A 26,371-nucleotide genomic window follows, 5' to 3' on the forward strand; every position below is an offset into this window, starting at 1 on the left:
GACCACGAGATGGCGGCACATTTGAGCCGTCTCCCTTCACTGTGTACCGCTTAATTAGTGATAGCCTTGGGCCATTTATCTCATATTGGGTACCAGTGGAGATTGAACTGTCCACTCAGTCTCCAAAAGTTAGATAGGGATAAATGGCCTCGCCTACTCCCGTATACGGGAATAAAAATGCGTTAGTTGATTTTTTTTTTTTTTATCATCGTCATCATCATCATCAGTGGCGGCTCCTGGCTTGAAATCGTGGGATTGCTGCATCTTTCGAAATATACATACATACATACTGTTAAGTACAGTGTAAGGCTCCATTTAGAGCCTTAGTACAGTGTATGTGTGTTGGGATAAATATCAAAATTATGGTAAAAATAAAAAAAAATAGACATGAAAAATATTGTTTATTACCGATAAAATTATGCAGTTTGGTATAATTCAAAATTACTTAAAAATAAAATATATTCTTCTTATTTTGTTTCATGAAAAAATATTGTTTATTATCGATAAAATTATACAGTTAAGTATAATTCAGAATTACTTAAAAATAAAATCCATTCCTTTAATTGTAATTAAAGGAATAGATTTACAGTTTTTGGACATTACAATTAAATTCTTTAAATTGTAATGTCCAAATATTTAAAGAGACGGAGTAAACACGATAAGCACTACGGACATTCTACTACAGGCGCAAACTGCATATAAACAACAGTTGAACTGCGTAACGGACAGTGCCGTATTACGCTAATAGCTTGCATCTCACTATGACGTGTATATGCTTGCGTGCGTAGCAACATGACACCGTGGTAAACACGGTGTCCTTCGCCCTCCTAAGTGCTACAAGATGGATTTTTATTATTTTTTATACAAAATAAGAGAATTGTATAGGATTCTTGATGATAAAATTAAATATTACAAGCAAATATAAATAACTTAATAAATATATTTATATATCGAGAGAAATTGGGGGTGCTGCAGTTACGCAGTGCCTATGGAACGAGTCGCTCCTGATTATTATTATTATTCCAGCATGAGGCTATTTCCCTAACAGGAATAGAAACTTCTGTATTTTGAAAAATTAATCTCTTCATTTGACTTGCGAGTGGAGTCGCTGATATCTACTTCCAATGTTAGCTACTGTCACAGAAGGCAAATGTCAGAAATGCTGCCTTGGATGGCACGTAATAAATCGACTAATAAATGGTGACATACGGTCTTTTTGAAAATATTAATTCTCTCAGCTCGCTATTTCGACTTCGCCTTTGTAGTATTGCACAGCTAATACCATCATTTTCCCTTAAAAGCGTTGTTTAAAACAAAGCTTATATTCATAGATTGAGCCTCGAATGGAACTTATTATGCTTTACATTCCAGTATTTGGCTATTGCTCTAGGAGTAATATAACAAATTTTAATATTTTGTTGATTACGTACCTGTGACGAGAGGAGTTATTCAGGTGTTACGGGTCGCTTTGGTATTACTTATTCTTTTCATAAGAGTTTTCTTCTAGCATATCTGTCGTACAAGGTATATTTTTATATATTAAAGACAAAAAGAAAGGCATTAAGGTAATATTGCTTTATATGTATATATATATATATATATCTCAGACCTTCAGTAAAAAATTACAGGACTTATAACCACTTAACTTTATTCTGTTGAACTTATGTAATTTGGGAATGCAATTTTCAACACGTAGTGATTGGGAAAATACTGAACTGGTGCAGTTTCAGTGATTTTTTAAGTGCGTTGTTTTCCCTTTCTCCTCCCCTCCCTTGTTTTTATTTATTGAAGTGAACATGTTTTGTTGCTTACGATATGTTCTGTTCATATGTCATTCATCTGAAGGCGAGTTGGCCGGTCTCATATAGGTGTTTTCAGATTTTCCATCCCTCTCGAAAACGTGCACACTATCCAGAAAAACATGCAATTGAAAGACACCACAGTACCCTCATGCCCCGGTTGCTTTGCCATAACTCCACATATGAATTCTGACAGTGTCAGAATTCATATGTGAAGGAAGTCGCAAGACTTCATGTGTGTAGTGTTACTGTCAATCCCCCACACACACACCACCACAACCAACAATGTTATCATTATTATTATTACGGACAACTCCAAGGAATACTTAAACTCATTGAGGGAGGCCCTAAACATCATGTCAAGAACTATTCAGCATTCGCACGGTATCTATCATACTTTGCTTTGAACTCATTCACAGTCATGGCACCCACAACAGACTGGCAGCTTATTCCATTCGTTCACCACTCTCCAAGTAAAAAAACCTAGCTCTAACACCCTTGCTAACTACACTCTTGCTCAGTTTCCATGGATGGCCCCTAGTTCTCCCACCACCACCACACCTGTTCTGAAAATTTTCTTCTGAATTAAACTTGTAATAATTCCTCAGTAATTTAAATGTCTCAATCATATCACCCCTTTTCTGCCTATCAACCAATTTCTGTAATCCACAGATCTTTAACCTGTTATCGTAAAGTTCATTCCAGAGACCAGCTACCATTTTGGTCACTCGCTTCTGGATCTTCTACCTCCTCCCCATCAAGAAGAAACCCTGGTGCCCAGATCTGGGCACAGTAGTCAAGATGGGGTTTTATCAATGCTCGATAAAGAGGAAAATCATTATTGTTTAAAGCAAAGCTGAACATTTTCATATAGAGCCTCAAATGGAATTTATTGTGCTTTGTGTTTTAGTATTTGATTATTGTCCCAACAGGAATATAACAAATTCTCTCCCTTATTTTTATTTATTGAAGCAAATGTGTTTTGTTCCTTTTGATATTTTCGCATGTCGTTCATCTGAAAACGAGTTGGCCAGTCTTGTACAAATGCTCTGAGATTTTTCTCTATCTCCCGAAAACATGCACTCCATCCAGAAATACGCAATTAAAAGACATTGCAGTACCCTCGTAGCCATCTCATTGTAGTACTGTTAAAATAATATTTCATTAAAGGGCCCTTTATACACTTTAGAGAATAAAATGCTATTAGAGGATAATTTGTTTTTTCTGCTATTCCAGAAAATTATTACTTGATTAGTGTTACCCTTGTAGTGAAGTTAAAAGAATGATGTGACATGCACCCTTCAGTTGTAAAAAGAAAAGATCATGGTGTTAAAATAATTTATAAGCATGTTTTCAACTATAGGTGAGCCTGTATTCTGTCATACGGAGAATAGGGCTTATTCTAAAAGAAACCATGGATTTTCCCTTATGCAAACTGGTCGAATAGTGTGTAATTAACAAACAGAAAGTGAGAAGTAGTGATGTTTTTGGGGCAACATTTTGGGATGTAGTAATATAGCTAAAAACCTCTGGTTTCTTGCAAGCAGTATATTAGCACCCTCTCCCCAGACAAAAAAAAAATATATTGTTTACTAATTAAAGTTATATATACACATGTAAATATTTCTACATTATGTACAAATAATATGCACTGTCATGTAGTCTATTGTTAAATATATCAAATATTTGGATTTTGTGTAATGAAATATGTTTAATCTCGACTTTTTTTATTTATAAATTGATTCATACTGATATTACTAATATTATTTTTTTTTCCCTCAGGAAATTGATGCTGTGGTGACCTAGATTAGCTTTCAATTAAGAGTTTGACAAATTTAAACTGAAAAGAAATATAACTCCTTAATGTAACATACAAAATCAAGGTAGTTTCTAAACTTCCTGCTATTCCTTTTATTTGTAAACTGGATTTTCATGGAATTATGTGAGGTATACACATATGAAAATTGAGTTAAATTTATTACAGCAGTATGATACTTTTGTCATGCTCTCTAAATTTTTGAAATCTCCCTTCCCTTTCTGTCTGTCTGTGTCTCTCATGGTCGTCTTTCTGCTACACCACTGATACATAAGCAAAGTATTGTGATAATTTATATCATGCTTATGATGATCAATTGCTGTTAACATAAGTAGTTTACTAGTCAGCATCCATAAAGGCTTTGGGGCACAGTTTTGTTGTTGTTTGTTTTAAATTCAGAACGTTTTGTAAAAATTTCTTCCCAAAATTTAAAATTTTTCTTCTGAACATGTTGCTTTCATACTGATTGAGGAATGTTTCCATTATAAGTGCAAACAATCCTTGTCACTCTTTGCTGTCATTCTCCTTTTCCACAGTTGCTACTCTTGTGCAGATCAGATGTTAAGAGCATACTTGTGATGCATTTGTGCTCTTAGTTCGTGATATCTTGATCTATGCAAGACTGTAGTGAGCAGTGTTTGTGGAAAAGAGGAAATAGAACAAAGAAAAATTCCTTCAGCCTTTTCACATTTCATCTTTTGGTTTTCGGTGAATTAATTTCATCTTTTAGAGATAGTGAAAATATCAGATATATAATATTAGCAATGTGGTTTTCTGACGTGCCATTCTTTAGCCCCTTTTTAAAATAATAGTAATCCGATCCACAAGAAGTTGCTCGCTCTGTGTTACATTAATACTGTGAATGATCAGAAAGATGAGAAAGAAGAAGAAATCGTTAGCATTGGATTTGAAAACCTGTAGATTGTACCCTTTAAGAAATACATAAGAATCTTTCATCAGTGCACGATCCAAAGGAGTGGAAGGAAAGTAAAATTGTTCTACTTTGCAGAGATGGTGATAAGACAGGTTACAAAAGTTATAGGGCAATCTGTATATCTGGAGTTACGGTTAAGATATTAGAGAGGATGGTGAGAGCTAAGATACAGAAGCGGGTTGATTACAGCAAATTATTCTGTATGATGGACAGCATGGGTTTGTTAAAGGGAGTCATGTTTTTTCCAATTTATTTATGTACTATGACAAGGTGATAAATGAACTGGACAAGGGAAATGAATAAACAGTGGTATACTTACATTTTGCAAATGCTTTTGATAGATTGATACATAAAAACTAAATCGGAATAGATGGGATTGGATACTAGACTGTCAAGTTAGATGACTAGCTGTGAGATCGGCATCAGCAAGTTATGTATGTGGTGTGGTATCCTGAAAGAGGAAAATTACTAGTGATGTGCATCAGGGATCTGAGGCACACCACTATTTGTTGTTTAAATTATATAGTAATGATACTGGGGAAGTTTAACCAGAGATATGGAACTATTTTCAGATGATGCAAAATTGGGGAGAACAATGAGTCAAGGAGATGTAGCCTTACAAGAGAGCTTGAATAGATTGTATGAGTATGAGATTGTATAAGTGAGTGGAGCTATGAGTTCAATATTGGAAAGTGTAAGGTTTGGAAATTTGGTAGGCAACAATGGGATGCAAAGTATACACTTGGTGTGGGAAACTTTGAAGGAGATAAAAGAGATGAGAGATTTGGGAGTGGTGGTGGACAGGGACCTGAAATTCAAGGGCCACATTGCACAAGTTTAGTCATCACATCAGATTATGACAGTGATGTAGAAGACCTTGACATGCAGAAATAAGTTATGGTTCCATTGTATCAGGCTGTCATCAAACCTCATATGGATTATTGTGTACAAATTTGGCCACCTGGTTTCATGGTGATAAGGATACATTAGCAAATTCAGCAAACTTTGATTAACTGGTCTTTGGAATGTGGAGTATGTAGACAGTTTGGGGTAATGTAATTTGCAAAGGCTCATGAATAGGAGGAAGATAAGGGATATGATCAAGCCATTTAAGTTGGTGGGGATAATGTGGAAGAAATTTTTCATAGAAGAGTAGGAGGGGCTAGAACAAGAGACCATTCATGGAAACTATAAGTAGTGTATGTGCAAAGGAGACAACGGAGGGGGGGGTTCTTTGCATGGAGAGTTGTTGGTAAGTGGAATGCATTACCAGACAGTGTGGTAAATGCAAACACATTGAATAAGCTTAAAGCACAGTTTAATGAATTTCGTGTGATGGTGTGTTATCTCCCATGATGAGTATTTTGACTATAGTGATCTATGGAGTGTAATTGTGTAATTCAACTGTTATCATGAATACAACTGATTATATGTTCAAGATTTCTTTTTTACTCTCAGATATACTTCATTAGATTATGACCCAATAACCTTTTATGCAACATGACCACATAGTCTATGCATCTTAAAAAAAAGGTTGAAAACTATATGCTCCTTAACTCCATGATTATATGGAACGACCATGGTACACAAGACTAATATTCCTTTTCAGCCTAGATGGTATTAGCTTGCTCACTTATTTGTTATCAAAGCATCTGGCTAATCTTCTAAAGGACCACATCAGATATATGGGCTCTTTCATCAAAAACTTGCAACACTTTGTAGAAAAACAGGGAGAAATTTCTGTTTTACCATTGGACATTCTAGCTAGAGATATTGTATCTTTGTTCTCAAATGTTCCTGTAGACAAAGTTATGACAAGATGATCCATTCCCTCCCAACATCTCTCAACTCAAATTATTTCTGATGGAATGGGAAAATTACAAACAACTATCTGACCTTGCAGTGGGAAGTCTTCCATCTCTTCGATGTGCTGACTTATTCATGGAAAACTTTGAAAAAGATTTATAGCCTCATTTCCCTTCTTTTGGAATTCAGTTTGTTAGTATGGTATTCCATCACTCATCTTCTCTTCTGGATAGATGTCTGGCCCATTTCCATTTTAGTTGCTTATGGTGAACAATGATGTCAGTGATATGAGTTCTTATCCAGGTGTTTCGATTCTTATCTTTTATTGTGATGCCCAGCATCAACCTCTCCATTTTTCTTTGAGTTGTTGCTAGTTTATTTGCCAGTTCTTTTATTAAAAACCAAGTTTCACAACCATATGTGATGACTGGAAGTATACATTGGTTAAATGTCTTCCTTTTTAAACATAGTGGGACATCATTGTTTTGAAAAATGCTTTTCAATTTTCTGAATGCACTCCAGGCAAGTTGAACTCTTCTATTTATTTCCTTTTGGAGTCCACAGTTTAGATCAATGAAATAACTTACGTATGTATATGAAGTGACTCTTTCCAAGAAATTGTTTTCTATTATTATGTTTTTTGGAGTGACAAAATGATTAAACATGATTTTAGTTTTTTTCTCTGTTTATTTTTAGACCGACTCTTCTGCTTTCACGACATAGGTCTTCTGGAGTGTTTGCAAAAATTATGTTATCATCATCTTAGGTGTGTTAAGTTTCTGTTATTAATTTTTATACCAAGGTTTGTCCAGTTTATATTATTAAATATTTCTTGAAGGATTGCTGTAAAGATTTTGGGTGATAGAGAGTCTCCTTGTTGGACACCTTTTTCAATTGATATTTTATTCCTACTCATGTGAAGTTGGATTGTTGCTGTTGCAGTGTGGTATATTTCCTGGAAGAGGTCCATATATTCTCCAGGAAGTTCCTGATTCTGGAGTGCTTTGATTATTGCATTAGTTTTGATGGAATCAAATGCTTTTTCATGATAAATAAAAACTAAACAGAGAGGCAACTGGTTTTCTTCTGCTTTTTCTATTATTTGTTTTACTGTATGAATGTGATCAATTGTATTAAAGCCTTTATAGAATCCTGCTTGTTTTACTGGTTGATTTAAGTCTAGAAGAGGAGTTAACCTGTTTGTTATAACTTTTGTGAGAATTTTGTACAGATTAGAAAGAATACTAATTGCGAAAATTATTATGATATCATCTGCATATCTTAGGTGCGCTAAGTTTCTGTTATTAATTTTTATACCAAAGTTTGTCCAGTTTATATTATTAAATATTTCTTGAAGGACTGCTGTAAAGATTTTGGTTGATAGAGAGTCTCCTTGTCGGACACCTTTTTCAGTTGATATTTTATTGCTACTCATGTGAAGTTGGATTGTTGCTGTTGCAGTGTGGTATGGGAACACTCTTCTCCAACAAAGAAGTTTTTTTACTTCTTCTTTGTCTCCTTTTTTAAATTACAGTATCAGAGTAGCATTTTTCCAGTTTTCTGGTATCTTCCCCTCTTGTAGGCATAGATTTAGTAAGTATGTGACATGGTGAATTATGCTGTTTTCTCCCCATTTAATTACTTCTATGTGAATTAGGTCTTCACCAGGACATTTTTCATTTGTTTTAATGCTTGTTTTATTTCATCTGAAGTGAATGGGAGGATGAATTCCATATGCGATAAGGAAGAGTTATTTATATTTGATTTATCTGTTGAAGGAAAACTATAAAGTTATTTATAAAATTCTTCTAGCCTGCTTAGGATTTGTTCTTGGTTCCTTATTGTAGTTCCATTCTTATCTTTTATTGCAATTATTTGACTTTTGCCAACTGATAGATGTTTTCTTAGCATTTTCATATTTTTATTGTTTTCTTAGCATTTTCATATTTTTATTGTTTTCAATTGTTTCTTTTATTTTTGTAGTGTTATAAGATCTTATTTAATTCTCATCTTCTTCATTATTGTTTTACATAGTTCTGCATATTCTATTTTAGAAGTTAAGTTTTTGTCTTGTTTCATATTTTGTCTTTTTTTTAGCAGTTGTAAGGTTTTCTCTGAAAGTTTATGGTCCTTTTGTTGTTTTTGCTTTTGAATTCGTTGGCTGCTGAGATTGCTACTTCCGTTAGGTTTTTGCTTATTTTATTTATGTCTTCTTCAAATATATTTATTAAGTCTAGTGTTTGATTGAGTTTTTCTTTGTAATCCTTCTTGATTTCAATAGGTTTTAAATCAAAATGTCTTGACTTTTGACTTAAAATTATTTCAAATTATTTCTGATGGAATGGGAAAATCTACAAACAACTATCTAACCTTGCAATGGGAAGTCTTCAGTCTTTTCGATGTGCTGACTTATTCATGTAAAAGTTTGAAAAAGATTTCCTGCTCTACAGATCTACAAATCCATAATCATCATTTTGGTGGAGATACATAGATGACATATTTATAATCTGGAAACACAGTATGTCTGAGTTACATGATTTTGTTTCATATATTCATCATACAATTAAGTTCATTTTAAAACATGAAAACAAGCAGTGATAGCACAGTGGTAAAAAAAAACACTCAACAGGCATACAGTCAGAAATACATTATTATTATCATTATTATTAAACAAGACCTCATGGAGTCAAAGACTCATCTAGGAGGTCCTTTTATCTCACACACATCTCATTATACCGTGTCTTAAACACATTCAAACTCCTTGCAGACACCACACTCTCAGGCAAGGCATTCCAATCACTCACAACTCTGCACGAAAAAAATCTGCCTCTCACTCCCCTACTCACACCCTCTTTATACAGTTTCCAGGGATGACCTCTGGTTCTCCCCTGATCTCCCACTACTCTCTGTAGAACTTCTCCACCATTGATCCTATAACAACCCCTTACCAACTTGTAGGTCTCTATCATATCTCCCCTCTTCCTTCTCTCCACTAGACTCTGCAAATTACATCTTTTCAATCTTTCCTCATACTCGACATTCCAGAGGTCAGAAACTACCTTAGTCAGTCGCCTTTTGACCCTTTCCAACATCTCTTCATCCTTCTGAAAACCAGGTGACCAAATCCGGGCACAATAGTCCATGCGTGGCCTAATCAAAGCCTTATACAATGGAACAAGAATCTCCCTACTTCTACACGTCAGTGTCCTCCGCATCATTCCCAGAAGTCTTTGTGTTGTCTTCACAATTTTGGCGATGTGTCCCCTAAATTTTAGATCCTTATCCACTATCACCCCCAGATCTCTTATTTCCTCTACTTCCAACAATATATTCTCACCAAGCATAAATTCTGCATCCCATCTTTGTTTTCCAAATTTTAAAACCTTACATTTTGCAACATTGAACTCACATCCCCATTTGCTTGCCCAATCACTCAATTTATTCAAGTCTTCTTGCAAGGCCACAACATCTTCACTACTCTTTATGGTTCGTCCCAACTTTGCATCATCTGCAAACAACTGAATATCTCCATCCAAATCTTCACCAATATCATTAATATACAAGTTAAATAGTAATGTCCCTAAAACAGACCCCTGAGGCACTCCACTAGTGACTTTCCTTTTCCTGGATATTGCACACCCATACACAACTTATCGATACCTATCAGATAGCCAGTCTCCAATCCAATGCACTAATCTAATATCCAACCCCATCTGCTCTAGTTTGACTGTCAACTTATCATGAGTTACTCTATCAAAAGCTTTTTCAAAATCCATGTATATTACTGTGTATCCTTCTCCTCTGTCCAAGGAAGCAGTCACTTTATTGTAATAAGTAAGTAGATTACTAAAACATGACCTCCCTTTAGCAAATCCATGCTGTCCAGCAAAGATTATACCATTGTTGTCAACCCAACTCTGGATCCTAGTTCTCACACGCTTCTCCAACAACTTAACCACAACACCTGACACACAGATAGGCCTATAGTTTGATGCTTGAGTTCGATCACCTCCTTTATGAAGTGGCACAATCCTGCTCTCCTTCCACTCTTTAGGGACTTGACCAAGTGCAAGACTCGTATTAAAAAAATATGTCAAGGCAGGTGTCAACTCTCTGGCACATTCCTTCAGAATACACGGTGATATATTATCAAGTCCCACAGCCTTATTTACATCTAGTTTACTCAACTCCCCAATCACCTCTTGCTCACTTACAGTCAGTCTCTCCTCCCGATCATCAACTGCTCTTAATCTCTCCATGAAGTCACATTCACAAGATTGAAAGATCTTTATGAACTACTCATTAAGTATCTCCACCACACATTCTGCAACAGCTGTCTTTGTACCATTTCCTCCAATTAATGTCATCCTTCCATAATCATTCTTTCTTTTGCTGGCTACATATCGAAAGAACTCCCTAGGATTCTTTTTGACTTCATTAGCTAACTGCTGTTCGTACCTCTCTTTAGCTACTCTCACCAACCAAGTCACTCTCCTTGCCTGGTCTTTGTAGACTTCATGAAATTGGTTACTTCCACTTCTCTGGTTGGAAAGATAAAAGAGAATAGTGTGACAGGAAGGGTAGTCAGTGTGTTGCCTAGGTATGATTATGGTGAAATGAGGCGGACAGCAAGGATTATGAATGATATTCTGGCTGAAATGTGTGAGGAGATGGGAGTACAGTTTGTTAATGTGTGGAATGAGTTCTTACCCATACTTGATCATATCCATACTTGAAGTAGAAAAAGCCATCAAATGCTTGAAATGTGGAAAGGCAGCAGGAGTAGATGATATCCGACCAGAAATGCTCAAGTATGGTGGTATAAAAGTCTTATAGTGGCTGCACTGCATAGTTCAGAAAGCCTGGACGAATTCCCGATGATTGGAGTAGAACTCTAATAGTGCCCATATATAAAAAGGGAAATAAAACTGAATGTGAGAATTACAGAGATATTTCCCTAATGAGTGTTCCTTGCAAGATCTATGCAAGTATACTTGAGAAACGGTTGAGAAGAATTGTGTGAAGAAAATCTTGGTGAAGAACAAGCTGGATTCAGGCCAAATAGAGGCTGTCAGGATCAGATCTTCACTTTACCACAAATAGTCAACAAAAATATGGGAATATAACAAAGATCTGTATTTAAGTTTTGTCGATCTGGAAAAGGCATATGACAAGGTGCCAAGAGAGAAGCTATTCAATACGCTACAGTTATATGGTGTCAATGGGGCATTATATCAAGCCATACTTAGTGTTGTAAGTCGGCAGTTAGAATTGAAGGATGTACAGGAAGATGGTTTAATGTTAAATCTGGAGTGAGACAAGGATGTACATTATCCCCTCTGTTATTTATTATCTATATGGATCACATTATGAAGGAAAGTGGTATTAAACATGATATCAAAATTGGAGATGTTAATGTCAACTCTTTGCTTTATGCGGACGATATTATACTTCTGAATAAATCCGCTACAGGTTTGCAAGATTCTCTGACTAAATTGAATAACTGTTGTAATAGATATGGTATGAAGGTCAGCATTAAAAAGACAAAGACAATGAAAATAGGTAGAATTGTTGAAAATATCAACTGTGTTGTGAACGGAGAACCTGTGGAACAAGTAAAACATTTCAGCTACTTAGGCACGATTTTTAGTGAAGATGGTAAATTAAATATGGAAATAGACAACAGAATCAACAAAGCTAGTATGGTAGGAAGTCAATTGAATAAATTCGTATGGAATAAGAGAGAAATTAGTCGGAACACTAAATTAGCTGTATACAAGACAGTGTTCAAACCAGTTTTAACTTATGGATATGAGAGCTGAGTTAGAAGTAAAACACTTGACCAAAGACTAGAGACCGCAGATATGAGCGTCCTGAGAAAGATGGCATCGATGGCAATATCATATTAAAAACGAAGATATTAGGAAAGAACTTGACATTGTCGGCATCCAGGAATGCGTTAGCAGAGCTAATCTCAAGGTGGTATGGTCACTTAAACAGAATGGGCGAGGAAAGATTAGCAAAACAAGTGTTCTCTGCCCTGTTGGCAGGAAAATGACCCAGAGGAAGACCAAGATATAGGTGGATTGATACGGTACAATGTGCCTTAGACGACAGAAATATAAGATCTGATAATGATAATATTGGAGTCTTGACAAGTAATAGACTGATTTGGAGGAAAATTGTAGATAGGAAGTTAGTAATGATGTAAATTTTTCATGTAGTACTATCATATCCTGTACACCCCTTGAGGGTACATGTCAGGAATTTGATGAAGAAGATGATGATGAAAGGGTTTTATAGGATTGATGCAGGGGAAATGTTTCAGTATTTGGCCAGAGGGGAAAGAACATGAGGTCATCTCTGGAAGTTGAGTAAGAACTTGATTAGTAGGGATGTGAGGACCAGGTTTTTTTGCTTGGAGAATGACAAATGAAGGGAATGAGTTACCACTCGATTGTGAGCATTTTGTCTGTCTTAACGAGTTCAAGGAGAGATATGATAAATATTGTGTGGATAGTTTTGGTCTCACTCGATGAGTCTTTGTTCTCCATGGAGATACCCATATAATATAATAGTGATGGTTGAGTTGGTAAAGGGAATGCGTATATTGTAATTTTGTTGTATCGTGCAATGACATTTGATAGGATAATGCACAGAGATCTTAAATTAACTGCAGCAAATGGAATGGATATGAGGTGGCTGACACACACCAAAAGGTAGCATATGCTATAGTAGAATCAAGGTGAAGACAGTTGATAGGTTATGTGCCAGAACTCTGTTCTTAGTCTTCTGTGGTTTAATTTATATGTAAATAAGTTGGAGATCATTATTATTCAGGATTATTGATGTCCATAATAATCTCACAGTTTATCATACCACTGTTATTTTTATATATATTCTTTATATTTTATATTCCCTCCTTTTTTTATATATATATATTATATTAACTATTTTGTCTACCGGCTATGCCTTTGTTAATAATTATACTATATACTTATGAGGTGATTTATTATATAAAATTCTTTTACTAACAGTTATTTTTATTTTGACTCCGAGTGTCCCTATATGTTATTGTATTGCACAAAAGTTCACTCCAATTGGTGCAATGACTTTAACTATCTCTTTCAGAATCCAACTAATCATTGACTCAGTACCAAGTACAAAATAAACACATTTAATAAAACTAAAACAATATACTGTATATACACTTCTAGCAATTATACATAACTATAACTACAGATTATATGGATCCAAGGCCTTATTAAAAAATATAAACTTACTCTTAAGACTAAACACTTTTTCCTTCACAATCACAAAAAAAATGTTCATAGTCTTTTTCTCTTTCTGTTAAGGCTCTTTTCCAGAAGTTATACAGCTCTGTACTTCATTTTCAGGATCCTTTTCATCAATCAACGTAACACACATAAAAGTCTTCTTGACTAAATCTTGTTTCCTTTTAGTAGCAATACTCATCAGATCAGGCATCCTTTATACCTAAAAATCTTCTTAATCAATATATTTTCTAAACATTCACTTTCAGGCATCCTTAATACTTATAGAACTTCCTTATCAATATTTTCTCTAAGAAAAACATTCACTTTAGAATACAAGCTACAAGTTCTCCTTTCATTCACAATATTAAATGACAGTCTTAACTTTTTCCACTTTAAAAACTTACAGTTTCAAGATTTCCTTTTATTCATTACTTATTCCTCCTTGAAACCTATTATTTCCACTATTCCTTTTTCGGAATACACTATAAAATTTCTTCCGACTGCCACACACAAAAAAATCAAGTTCCTTCTATTCATTACTTATTCCTCCTTGAAACCTATTATTTCCACTATTCCTTTTTTGGAATACACTATAAAATTTCTTCTGACTGCCACACACAAAAAAAATCAAGTTCCTTCCAACTTGAATATTTACCGGCCAGTGTTCTAAAAACTTCCGAACGCTCTCTTGTTTACAACTGTTACTTGGATACCCAACGCTTTTCTTGTCAGCTGTCAATCACACATCAAATCCTCTCCGGGAGCATGCGCACTCCACAAAAGTCAGAAACTACGCACTGCAATAAAAATGGCTGACTCGCTGTATCCATTAGTGCTAAGAGAAAGTCTTTCACAAAACACAAAATTCAACATTTTAAAACCACAACAAACTTTCTTATAAGTAACACAAATAATCAGTTTAGTAAGTACTTCAATATTTTTACTTCTTTACATGTTACTTCTAATATAATATTTTCATAACGATCACATCACTAGTGCAGACACTGCGTGTATGAAAACAAAAACTAACAAGCATAATTAATACGTAAAAATATTCAGAAATTTTAATATGATTATTTTTACACCACTACTTAAATTCATTCATCACCTGCACTCTCACCACCCTTTCAGGCAATGCATGCCATGCTCCTGTCACTCTCCCTGCAATGAACTTATTTCTTACCCTCTTGCTCACTACTTCCTTTTGTAACTTCCGGGATCTCTGGTAGAGTAGGTGCCCTCCCTCGATGAGTCTTTGGACTCCCTGGAGGGATCACATAGTAATGACGTAATCTCCCCTTCCCATGCCCTTATTCCTTCCCCTTGTTTTACAATAAGAAAAATTTCTTCAGCTTCAGCCTTATAAATGTCTGTTATATCTCCTCACATCTTTAATTCTGCACAATTTCATGCTCTCAGTCTATCGTCATAACTAACATTGTGTGCAGCGACCAGATACTAGCATATTAATACAGGCACATTGGTCTGATCAAGGCTTTATGGAACTGCCCTTCTATTTACTGGTTAACATCCTTTTGAATATTGTTGCAATCCTCTGGGTTGTCTTCAGCTTTGCAATATGTCCTCTGAGCTTCATATTTCTATCTACAGTCATCCTGAGATACCTTTCTTCCTTCACTTCTTCCAGTATACCTCCAAGTGAGTATGAAGCATCCTGTCTGTGGGTCCCAAATTTTAAAGCATTACATTCATCTGTATTAAACTGATATCTCTATTCATGTGCTCGCTTATTCGAATTCACCTGATGTGTTGCACTACTAATTGCTTTTCCAAGCTTCACATCATCTGTGCACATAATTGAATATCTCTCTCTAATCTAGTGACATGTATCATTGACATAAAGATTGAACTGTAACAGTCATCAGTGCTGAACCCTGCAGGATTACACTTGCAACCTTCCCTGCAACTGTCCCTCCTCCCCCATCCAACTCTGATGTCTCTTAGAAAGCCAGCTGTCAGTCCACTAATGTGATATCTTATCCCATACATTACAGCTTAAATATCACCTTGTCATTTAGCACTCCATCAAATGCTTTTGCAAAATCCAGAAAAATTATAGTACAGTGGATTCTGGTTAATTGGGACACATCGGGACTAGAGCACTTTGTCCCAATTATGCGAAATTTTATGGAAAAAACTAAAATATCACAAAATGTTAAAAATGTTTTAAAAACAAACTTTCAGTATACTTTTGTTAACCATGTTTTTATTTAAAAAAACTAAACATACACATGTGTGTCAGCATCTATCCCCAAAGAGGTTAATTATACATGGGTATCTATCAAAGAATTATTCTAGAGGTACAGAATGGATTTAGAAAAGGACGATCATGTATAGACCCAGCCTTTTGCCTAAAATTAATAATAGAGAAAAGAAGAGAATATAATTTAGAAACACATATTGCATTTATTGACTTTGAAAAAGCATTTGACAAAGTTAAAAGAAACATATTATTTAACATATTAAAAGAAAGACAAATACCAAATAATATCCTAAAAGCTATCACAAGTATATATGAAAATAATCAAATACAAATAAGATTAAATCACGAGCTATCATATACGAGAGAGATAAACCAAGGGGTCCGACAGGGATGTCCCCTCTCAGCAACTCTTTTTAATATCTACTTAAATGAAATAATAATAAAATGGAGTAAAAATTTACATCAAGGAATTAAACTTTCACCTACAGTTAATTTAAACACTCTCCTCTTTGCCGACGACCAAATAATAATTACAAATTCTGAAGATAACTTACAGGAAGCTATTTTAAATCTAAATGAGATATCCAAAGATTATGGTATGATAATATCAACTGAAAAATCAAAAACTATGGCCTTTAAAGGACAAGATCCAGCAAGAACTAGGATAGTAATAGATAACAAGATCTTAGAACAGGTAAATTCATTTAACTACCTAGGATGTATGATCACATATGAAAATGAAAAAGATATAAACGTAAAAATTGCAAAATATTTAAAAATAACAGGTGTAATTAACTCTATATTTAAACCAAACCTAGTTGAAAAACAAACCAGGCTAAAAGTATACAATACATTAGCCTTACCGGCCTTAATGTATGGAAGCGAAATCTGGACAATAAAACAAAAAGACAAAGATTAACAACAGCAGAAATGAAGTTTATGAGAAAAACTGCAAAGTATACCCTATTTGATCACAAAAGAAATGAAGATATTATGAAAGAATTAAACCAAGAACCAGTAATAGAAAAAATTAAAAAATATAAACATAAATGGATGGAACACGTTCAAAGAATGAAAACGGAAAGATTACCAAAACAAGCCTTAAAGTACAAGCCATTAGGAAAAAGAAAACCAGGACGTCCTCTTAAACGATTCAATGATGACTTCTAAGGCCGGAACAGGCCATGCTAGGCCTAAATCCTTGATACATATGATGATGATCTATCAAAGAAGCAGATTTTCCATAACAATTATTTTGGAGAAATTTATGAAGTGCACCTTGATGTGTTCCTTTTCTAGACTACAACTGAACAAAATCAATACAGGTATCTAATTCAGATAAAGGACTACCTTCTTGCATTAAGTAGCGTTGTAATTCTGCAATCACATTTAGTCACTTGCTCTTGTTCTAGTGTGTCATCCTCACTACTTTCCTTGTCTCCCAGAGTCTTTAGGTGTTTTGTTTCAATTTGTTCAGCAATTGCATCCTCACAATCTTCATTTTCATTGTAACATTGAAGGCTATTGTCAATGCATTGAAAACTCTTCGTAGTTTCTGCTTTGTTGCAGTTCCAAAATGATTTCATTTTCATTATCAGTCATATCTGGCATTTCCTGGTCAGAATTCATAAAACCACAATGAGCAAAGTAGTTTTGAATTGTTTTGCTGCTTATTTCTTGCCAACTGTCTGCAACAAATTGTACTGCTTGTAAAATGGTAACCTTTGCACTGATTTCTTTGGCCATTGAAGATGACTTCAGTAGATTTTCTTCAGTTGTTTCAAGGATGTAGTGTACTAACCTTCTGTGATATGTCTTCAAATTTTTTATGATTCCCATGTCCAGTGGCTGTACCAGGGACATGGTGTTAGCAGGAAGAAATTCAAGTCGATTGTAACTGAGGGTGTGCTGCCCAGTTGTCCAGAAGCAGAAGAATTTTTCTTGAATTTCATTGCAATTCTGCATCCCAAATCATTAGCCATTCCTGAAAAATAAGAGAAGTCATCCATGCATTCTTGTTGGCTGATGAAACAGGTCGATTTTATCATGCTACACCAGACAGTTCCTTGAGCTATAAACTTGCAATGCTGTCAGGTTCAAAAAAAAGTAATATATCACGTTATTGTGTTGTGCTGCTGCTGTAACATATCGGGAATAACAAACAGAAGTTGTTGGTCATTGGAAAAAGCTCCAAGCCTCGATGCTTTAAAGGGCTTAGAACTGGCAAACTGTCTATTCTAAGCCCTTTAAAGCATCGCGGCTTGGAGCTTTTTTCAATAACCAACAACTTTTGTTTGTTATTCCCGATATGTTATAGCAGCACAACACAGTAATGCAATCTATTGCTTTTTTTGAACCTGACAGCATTGCAAGTTTATAGCTCCGGAAACTGTGGTGTAACATGGCAAAACGGACCTATTTCGTCAGCATCATAGATTTCATCATGACTAAACTTCTGCAGCAATTTGAGTAGTTTAGTTGATTTCCACTGTTCACGCTCACAGTTTGTCATTCCTGACTTGTTACAGCAGCACAACACAATAAAGTGATATATTACTTTTTTTTGAACCTGACAGCATTGCAAGTTTATAGCTCAAGGAACTGTCTGGTGTAGCATGATAAAACTGACCTGTTTCATCAGCATCATAGATTTCATCATGACTAAACTTCTGCAGCAATTCAGGTAGTTTAGTTTATTTCCACTGTTTAGCACTCGCGGTATCAGCACCGTCCTTCTCACAGTGTGCCTTCTTAAATTTTATTTTAAGTCTGGTTTTCATTGTGATAACCAGTCATCTGGAGATTTCAAGCTCACATGGCCCAGCTTTCTAGCTAACTCTTCTGATTTATTTTTAACATTTGACAATTAACTTGCGCATGTTATCCAGTTCCAATAGAGAACCATTGATTGAAAGCCTCTTCAATGTCTGGATCCTTGCCTTCTTGCTTCCGTTTTTGGGGTTTTCCCTGTCCATTGCACAGTGCCAATCGCAATTTGTCCTGCTGGCCTAACAAATGTGATTGTAGATTTTGGAACACTAGTTACCTCGGCCAGCTGACGATGACTGCTGTCAGACAGTTGGCTTTTTATTTTGTCAAGGAAGGTGATTTTATCTGCTAACATTAGATCTTTCCTTGACATCTTGACATGGGCCTTATGAAAACAAAACAAAAAATAAATTGTTACACTTTTTACTAAAAAAAATGAACACACACCTTTTTTAATCAAAAGTACACTACCTAGTAGCTACTTTAAGTAGAATGAATCATTATACTGTCAAAATATGCGCATCCTCTCTACTCTGTATCCCAGCGCCTAACAGCAACACTCTCTATGCAACTCTCTGCATGTGTGCCATCTACAGCCACTGTCCCAATAAAGCAGCAAGGTGACCCAAATAAGCAAAGCAACTTTGGGTTATATTCTCGATTTGTTTCCGTTCTTCAATATTTGACCCAAATAAACAGCTGTCCCAATTAACCAGAATCTACTGTATATGCTGTTTGTTGTCTCTTGTCAGATGTCATCTCTTTCCAGGAGGTTGACTACCATGAGCTTCCACATGGATTTGTGCTTCTCTTTCTTCATAGGACAAAAAGTTCCATTCCTTAATATTTCCCATTCAATCTGTTCTTTGTCTTTTTCTTCTTCTTTTTCCTTGTATCATTCCTTCTAGAAGTGTTTTCTGTAGAGATTCATGCCTTAGTATGTAACCAAGGTTTGCCTTTTCTTAATGGTTTTCAACAGAGTCCTATCTTCTCCAATCATCTGTAATATTTCCAAATTAGTTTTTTTGGCAGTCCACGGGACTCTAAGAATTCTTCTGAGGATCCTCGTCTCAAAGGTGTTTAGTTTTTTTTCACAATATTTTGATATTGTCCAGGTTTCTGCTCCATATAGCAGTGTTGACCATATGTAGCATTTGGACAGCCTAATTCTTGTTTTTGGTTCCTTCGAGGGGTTGCAGGGCTGACAAGACTCGACAGAGTCAGAAGCTCTGCAATTCAGGAAACCCTCAATACTCAACTGCTGCTTCTCTGTGTTAAGAGATCACAGTTATGTTGGTACAGGCACCTGGTCACAATGCCACAAGAGAGGCTCCCACAGCAGGCCCTCTTTGCCAAGCCAGAGGGTGGGAGGCCACATGGTAGGCCAAGGACTCGCTGGATAGATTATATCCAAAACCTTGGGTGGACACGTTTGGGAGTCCCACCAGAACACCTGAGCTTGGTGGCAGAGAATCATGAGAATTGGAAGTTACTCTTGCAGTTGCTGCCCCCACAACACAATTAGGAATGGTTGGCCTTGAAGATGGATGGATTCTTGTTTTTGTGTGAATTTCCCTTGAGATCAGAATGTTTTCATGCTAATGAAAGTTGATCTAGCAATTTCTATTCTTCTTATATTTCCTTATCACACTTTCCATTCTCTGTAATTAGTTGACCCAAATATATATAACTCTCTACTTGATCTAAGGTATCCCTCTGATCTTAATATTGGGTATTTCCCCTTTTTCTCTTGTTACCAGTATGGTTTTGGTTTTTTTGAAGTTGAAATTAAGTCGATATTTTTCACTTAGTTTCAGTGTCTCTTGTAGTAGGTTTTGAAGATCTTTTTTATTTTCAGCTATCAGTGCTGTATCATGTGCATATCTTAAGTTGTTTATATTTCTGCCTCCTATGCTGACTCCTTTAAATTCTTCTAATTTCTGGAAGATATTTTCAGTGTAGAGATTAAACAATATAGGAGAAAGAACACAGCCTAGTCTGACACCCTTCTTTACTGGAAATTCCTCCGAGGTTTCTCCTGATATTTTTATTGAGGTGGTTTTTTTCCCAATATAGATTTATCAGTAATCTGATATCTTTACCATCTACTCCTAATTTTCTGATGCATTCAATTAGTTGTTCATGTTGTGTATTGTCAAAGGCTTTTGTGTAGTCAATAAAACATAGGTACATAATATAAGTAATAATAAAACATAAATAAAACTCATCTCCCTCGATGAGTCTAATGACTCCCTGGAGTTGCCCGTAATAATAGTAATAAGTAGACTTCGAATAAAAGCCAAAAGGCTATTTTTCTGGCAACCTTAATAATAATGAAGGGGATACAAATCCTTTGATGTTTATCTGCCAGTAAGCGAAACTCTAAGAACTAGGACTAAGATCTGCGAGTTTCATACCGAAAAACTATCGGCAAATCCAAGTGTAAGTAACCACTTGGTAGTACAACACCAAGGCAACTCGTATCAAAGGTGGAGCAAGCTACCTCACTATCCTTGATATTTTCTCATAATGTAGAAACACAGCCCCCTAGGGGATGTAATACTGTAATTACATTATGAGGAGAGGTCACTACCCAGACCGGTTTCAACCTTTTTTGAGGTCTCATCAGTGAGTAGGTAGACCTGGAAGATAACAAGGTTTAAGTGAAAAGAACTTACATACCTTCACTATACGAATGCCATAAAGGTGTGCCTGGGTAGTGACCTCTCCTCATAATGTAATTACAGTATTACATCCCCTAGGTGCTGTGTTTTTACATTATGAGAAAATATCAAGGATAGTGAGGGAGCTTGCTCCACCTTTGATACGAGTTGCCTTGGTGTTGTACTACCAAGTGGTTACTTACACTTGGATTTGCCGATAGTTTTTCGGTATGAAACTCGTAGATCTTAGTCCTAGTTCTTAGAGTTTCGCTTACTGGCAGATAAACATCAAAGGATTTGTATCCCCTTCATTATAAGTAGACTTCTTTCTGCTTCTCCAGATATCTTTCTGTAATAGTTCTAATGTTGAAGAGTCCTTCTCTAGTTCCTTTATTTTCCTGAAAACCAGATTGTGTTTCATTAATTTCCGATTTGATTTATGTTTATTTCTTTCTAGGATGATACATAACAACTTTTGCTATCTTGACTGATCAGACTGATTGTTCTATACTCTTCTCATTTGATTGTCTTTGATTTTTTAGGTATTGGTAGGAATGTCGAGTGCTTAAAATCTTTTGGGAGATGTCCAGTTTCGTATATTTTGTTACATAGGTCAGTAAGTGATCTTATAGCCTTATCATTTAAAGCCTTTAGATATTCTGCCATAATTCCATCCATTCCTGGAGCTTTTCTTGGTTTCAATTTCCTAATGGCATTTGTTACTTCTCAGGTAAGAATAGTAGGCCCTGCCAAATCTTCTTGCAATGGCTTATCTATTCTATCATGATTGTAGAGTTCCTTTGAATACTCTACCCATCTATCCCTTATTTTGTCTTTCTCCATTAGGATGTTTTCATTGGTATTTATCTTCAATGCAATGAGAGCCAACCCTTTTGCAAGATTTGCTAGTTAGCTCCCTAACCTTTTCGTGAAGTTCTCTGGTTTTGTGCTTTTTGTCCAAAAGTTCAATTTCCTTGCATTTGTTGTTGAGCCATAGTTCTTTTGCAATTCTACATTCATTTCTTGATCTCCTTGTTTAATTTTTTGTATTCAGGACGATTTTCGTGTTTCTTTCTTTCTTTCCTCCATCATTTTCAGTATCTTGTCATTCATCCAGGGTTCACTCATCTTCTCAAATTTGGGAATCGTTTGTTTTACTGCCTTTTTTATGCCCTATTTTTCTGCAATCTATCCTCAATCTCATCTTTAGGGTAAGGGTACTTGGTGGAATCGGGAACGTTAACAGCAGTGGATTGTGCCAGTTCCTTTAAAAATTTTTCTTGTATTGCTTGATTTTTAAGGGAGCCAAGATCATATTTTTCTGTGTATAGGTTTCATTGTTTTCTTTAATTTTATTGCTGATTTAATGAGCAATCTGGTTCCCACAGCTATCTCCGTGACTTTTCCATGATTAAAGTTTTCTAGGAGGCTGACTAAATAAAGTATTTATTACCAGATTGTTTTCTTCACAGAACTGTATTAATCTTCTCTTGGATTTCTGTGTCCCAGACCCTGGCTTCCCATGCAGAAAGAGATCTTTTCTGAGTCTACTTTAGCATTTAGATCTCCCATAACAATTGTTATGTCATCTGATGTAACATTGTTAAGTGCATTTTGAATGCCTTCATAGAAACATTCTACATCTTCATCTGAGTAATCAGAAGTAAGTGCATATATTTGGACAATAAAAATATTAAAAGGTTGAGCTGCAATTTTTAATGTAATTACTCTTTCACTTATGGGCCAAAATCCATGTAAGGATTGGGCAATCATATTTTAGTACAAATGCTACTCCATTCCTATGACTGTCTCCACATGAGTATATAATTGAATGACTCTTTCTGTTTATTTTTCCACTATTAGTCCATTTGACTTCACTGATACTAACAATGTCAATTTTCATTGCTTCAAGTTCTTGTATAAGGTTATCTAACTTCCCAGCTTCATATAAGGTCCTTACATTCCAAGTTGCAAGCCTTAAGAGAAGATTCTTGGTTTTCAGACATGAAGGATCAGGAGATACCTCCCCGGAGGGTTTAAGGTGTCTTGTTCATATGCTATTTTCATAGTATTTGTCTTACATTTCCTAGTTTCCAAGAGACAAAAGTTGCAGAGGGTTCAACCTTGTCTCTATTGCTTAAATCATCATGGTTCTCTGTTTCATGGTTTACTATGGAAGGTTATGTAGTGAGGTTCCTGTCTCTTACACGGCGACTGGCCACATCTCTGTTTTGTCTCTGAGTGTTTCCGGACTATGTCACATAGTTTGCTGTCATGCCTTCATTACCTTTGTCAAATTAAATTTTGATCATCTGTTAACTCTGCCATTCCAGTCTTCAAGTGCAACAAGGAGGAGACACTCTCCTTCACTACAGCATAAAATGCTGATACCCTCACTTAGTTTTGCATGCCAGTCGAAGCACAGTCCCAGGGTGTTGCCGCTGGTGCACTCTACCAGCTACTTGGAGCCATAAGTGAGATTTGCATGAGCAGTGGGGACCAATTCCACCCAGCCACCAAATATTTTGATGCAACTGCTGAGCAGGCAGAGGTGCTACCCCTACTACCCATACCTTACATTCCCCTTATATGCTGCTTGTTACCGTATTATAAAAGGCAATGATTAACAAATCCACGTTAGTCTTTGTAAATAACATTGACCTAATTTTTCCAGTGCTGTATACAAGCTTTTGCCAATTTTTCCAAAATCTTAACAGCCACAGAGATATGCAAACTAGCCTATAGTTTGAGATCTCTATTCTGCTACCCATTTGGGATGGCAATATCTTACCCTTCTTCCACTCCTCAAGAATTGCAAGATTCATTAACAGCTAGGTTATTGGTATGATCAATTCCTTAACACATTCCCTTAAAACATGTGAAATTCCATCTAGTTCCACTACCTTACAATTAGAGCACTCAGTATTTGGAATACAGTTGCTTTACTGGGTTGAAACATTCTAACAAACTGATTTGTCACCCAATACAAAAAGGAGAATCCTTGGGATTCTATTTGAATCGCAGGCTAGTCTCTTGTATTGTAATTATTTTTTTCTCCTTACTATACTATTCACCTTCCCTGTTTGAACCTTATATTCCATATATAACTGTTTTTCACCTCTTTCTGTATATGTCTTCCATGATCTCTTTTTCATATGCAGTTCCTGTTTGATTTCCCTAGTCCTAGTTTTGACCAAAGTAAACCGTTTGTGTCAAATTAGTAATATTACTCCAAATTTCTTCATCTTCGCTCAGCATATGCCGTTAACTGACTACCATGCACTACTGACATCTCTTCCTTCAAATTGTTTCATTTGTTATACTGCTCCAAGCTTGTTTCGAAATTTGTTATATTCACCTGCTTAAATAATTTCACATACATTTGACACTTTTGTATGCCTATTCATCCTCCAAGTCAGGGCTACAATCACTCCAACTGGGAGAAAGTATGACTTATCAAGTTACACTCAGATTTTCTGATGCTGTGCCAAGTCCAAAACTCTTGATCCTCATATTCCTTCCACTGCATGCTGCCTAAGATATTTGTCTCTTAAGAATTCCAAAAGTTCAGTTCCCTTAACATTATGCACTGTTTCGTTTGCCTGCTAAAATTGCTAAATGATCACTTGTTTTGTACTTTCCTAACCATTTTTGCCTAAACATTTCCTGTTCATAAACATCCATATTTTCTGGTCTGTAGCAATATCCCACTAGATATCCTGTCCTATACTTTTACCCAGTGCTTTTTTTTTCTGGAAAAAAAAGGTGCCAATACTCACCACGAAGATGTTATTACAGCAACTTCCACACTTTTAACATATCCTCCGATATACCCTCGTCGTCTCTAGATCGCTTCTTGCTTTTGGTATCAACTGCACAATGACGACCTCGGAGCAGCCATGAGTCCACATATTTGCTAAGGTTGAACTGAGTGAGAGGAAATCCTACTATCCTGATGAACATCAGTGCAGAAGTTGTCCGTACAAGCAGAGATGACCTAGATGAAGTTATTATAAGATTCATCTGAGAGAAACCCCTTTCACATTCACTGGAAGATATTGTAATTGTACCAAAAGTGTGCTTTAGAGGAAGTAGTATGTCCGGGACTTTATTTTCTTGAAGATATTCACGGAAACCACGAACTGCTTTTTTTTTCATATAAGCGAAATTTGCGTGCTAACTTTTTAATTTTAGCTTCACCAAATGTCAGATGCTTCCCAGGATTTTCCAGCCAATACTTGTAATCTAAAATCTTAGCACATTCAGGCAAATCAGCATCATCTCTTTCAAGCAGATGCTTTCCAATAGCTTCTTTCAGACTTTTATAGAAAGCAGATGAACTTATTGCAGTTTAGGACTGTGTCTTTCATTTTTGTGGAGCTCAATCCCTTTGAACTTCACATTCTTCTGACTTTGAAGAGAAATACTGTAGTACGGACCAGGATTTTCAATTCTTTCTTCAAAAGGTTGAACTGTATTCTTTATCTTCCTGTCTGCTTTGTACAAGTCAATGTTTCTCTCTTGTAAATCTAGACATCACACATAAGGCCCAAATCAAGAACAAACTTGCATGACGTTATTTTTCTTAAAAGGCCCTCATAAAGGAAGCGATCTGTTTTGCTTTTTCTGCTGTCTTCTTTTGCCTCCAGAAAGTGATGGATGAGAGCTTCAAAGTCTTGCCACACTGCAGAAACAGTGCGAAAGCTAGATACAACCCAGCGAGTGCTTAAAAGTCTGCCAATTTTAAGAAGTTGAATTTCTAGAGTTGCTGCACATTCCTTCAGTTCCCTAGCATTCTTAGGTGAAGCACGATAAGTCACAGAAAGTTTGTCCATGAAACTCTTAAAGCGATTCACTCCTGCCACATTGTTCACTGTGTCACTAACAGACAATTCAAGGCGATAGCCAGCACAATGCCAGAAAATAAAACTAGGAAACTTCTCTTGCATTAGCCTCCTTACATCATTACGCACACCAAACAACACGACCGCACCATCACAAGTTACAGACAATAAATACTCCTTTAAAAAATCTTCAGATAATCCTAAACACTCAAGATGACTAATTAAAGAGTTTAGAATTC

At 35.8% G+C, this 26,371-nt stretch overlaps 1 protein-coding gene across 1 annotated transcript in view; it reads left to right on the forward strand.

Annotated features, from left to right (window-relative positions):
- Nucleotides 1–981: 981 nt before the first annotated feature.
- Nucleotides 982–26,371, forward strand: part of Ada3 (transcriptional adaptor 3) — a 244,258-nt gene continuing 218,868 nt past the window's right edge. The window contains exon 1 of the mRNA XM_090410059.1: nucleotides 982–1,565. The gene's annotated coding sequence lies outside the window, so the exon portion shown is untranslated. The remainder of the gene's footprint in view (nucleotides 1,566–26,371) is intronic.

This window comes from Typopeltis vanoorti, chromosome 20 (assembly GCF_054136105.1).
Source record: "Typopeltis vanoorti isolate ZY-2024b chromosome 20, IOZ_Tvanoo_1.0, whole genome shotgun sequence".
In the NCBI taxonomy this organism is placed as follows: domain Eukaryota; kingdom Metazoa; phylum Arthropoda; class Arachnida; order Uropygi; family Thelyphonidae; genus Typopeltis; species Typopeltis vanoorti.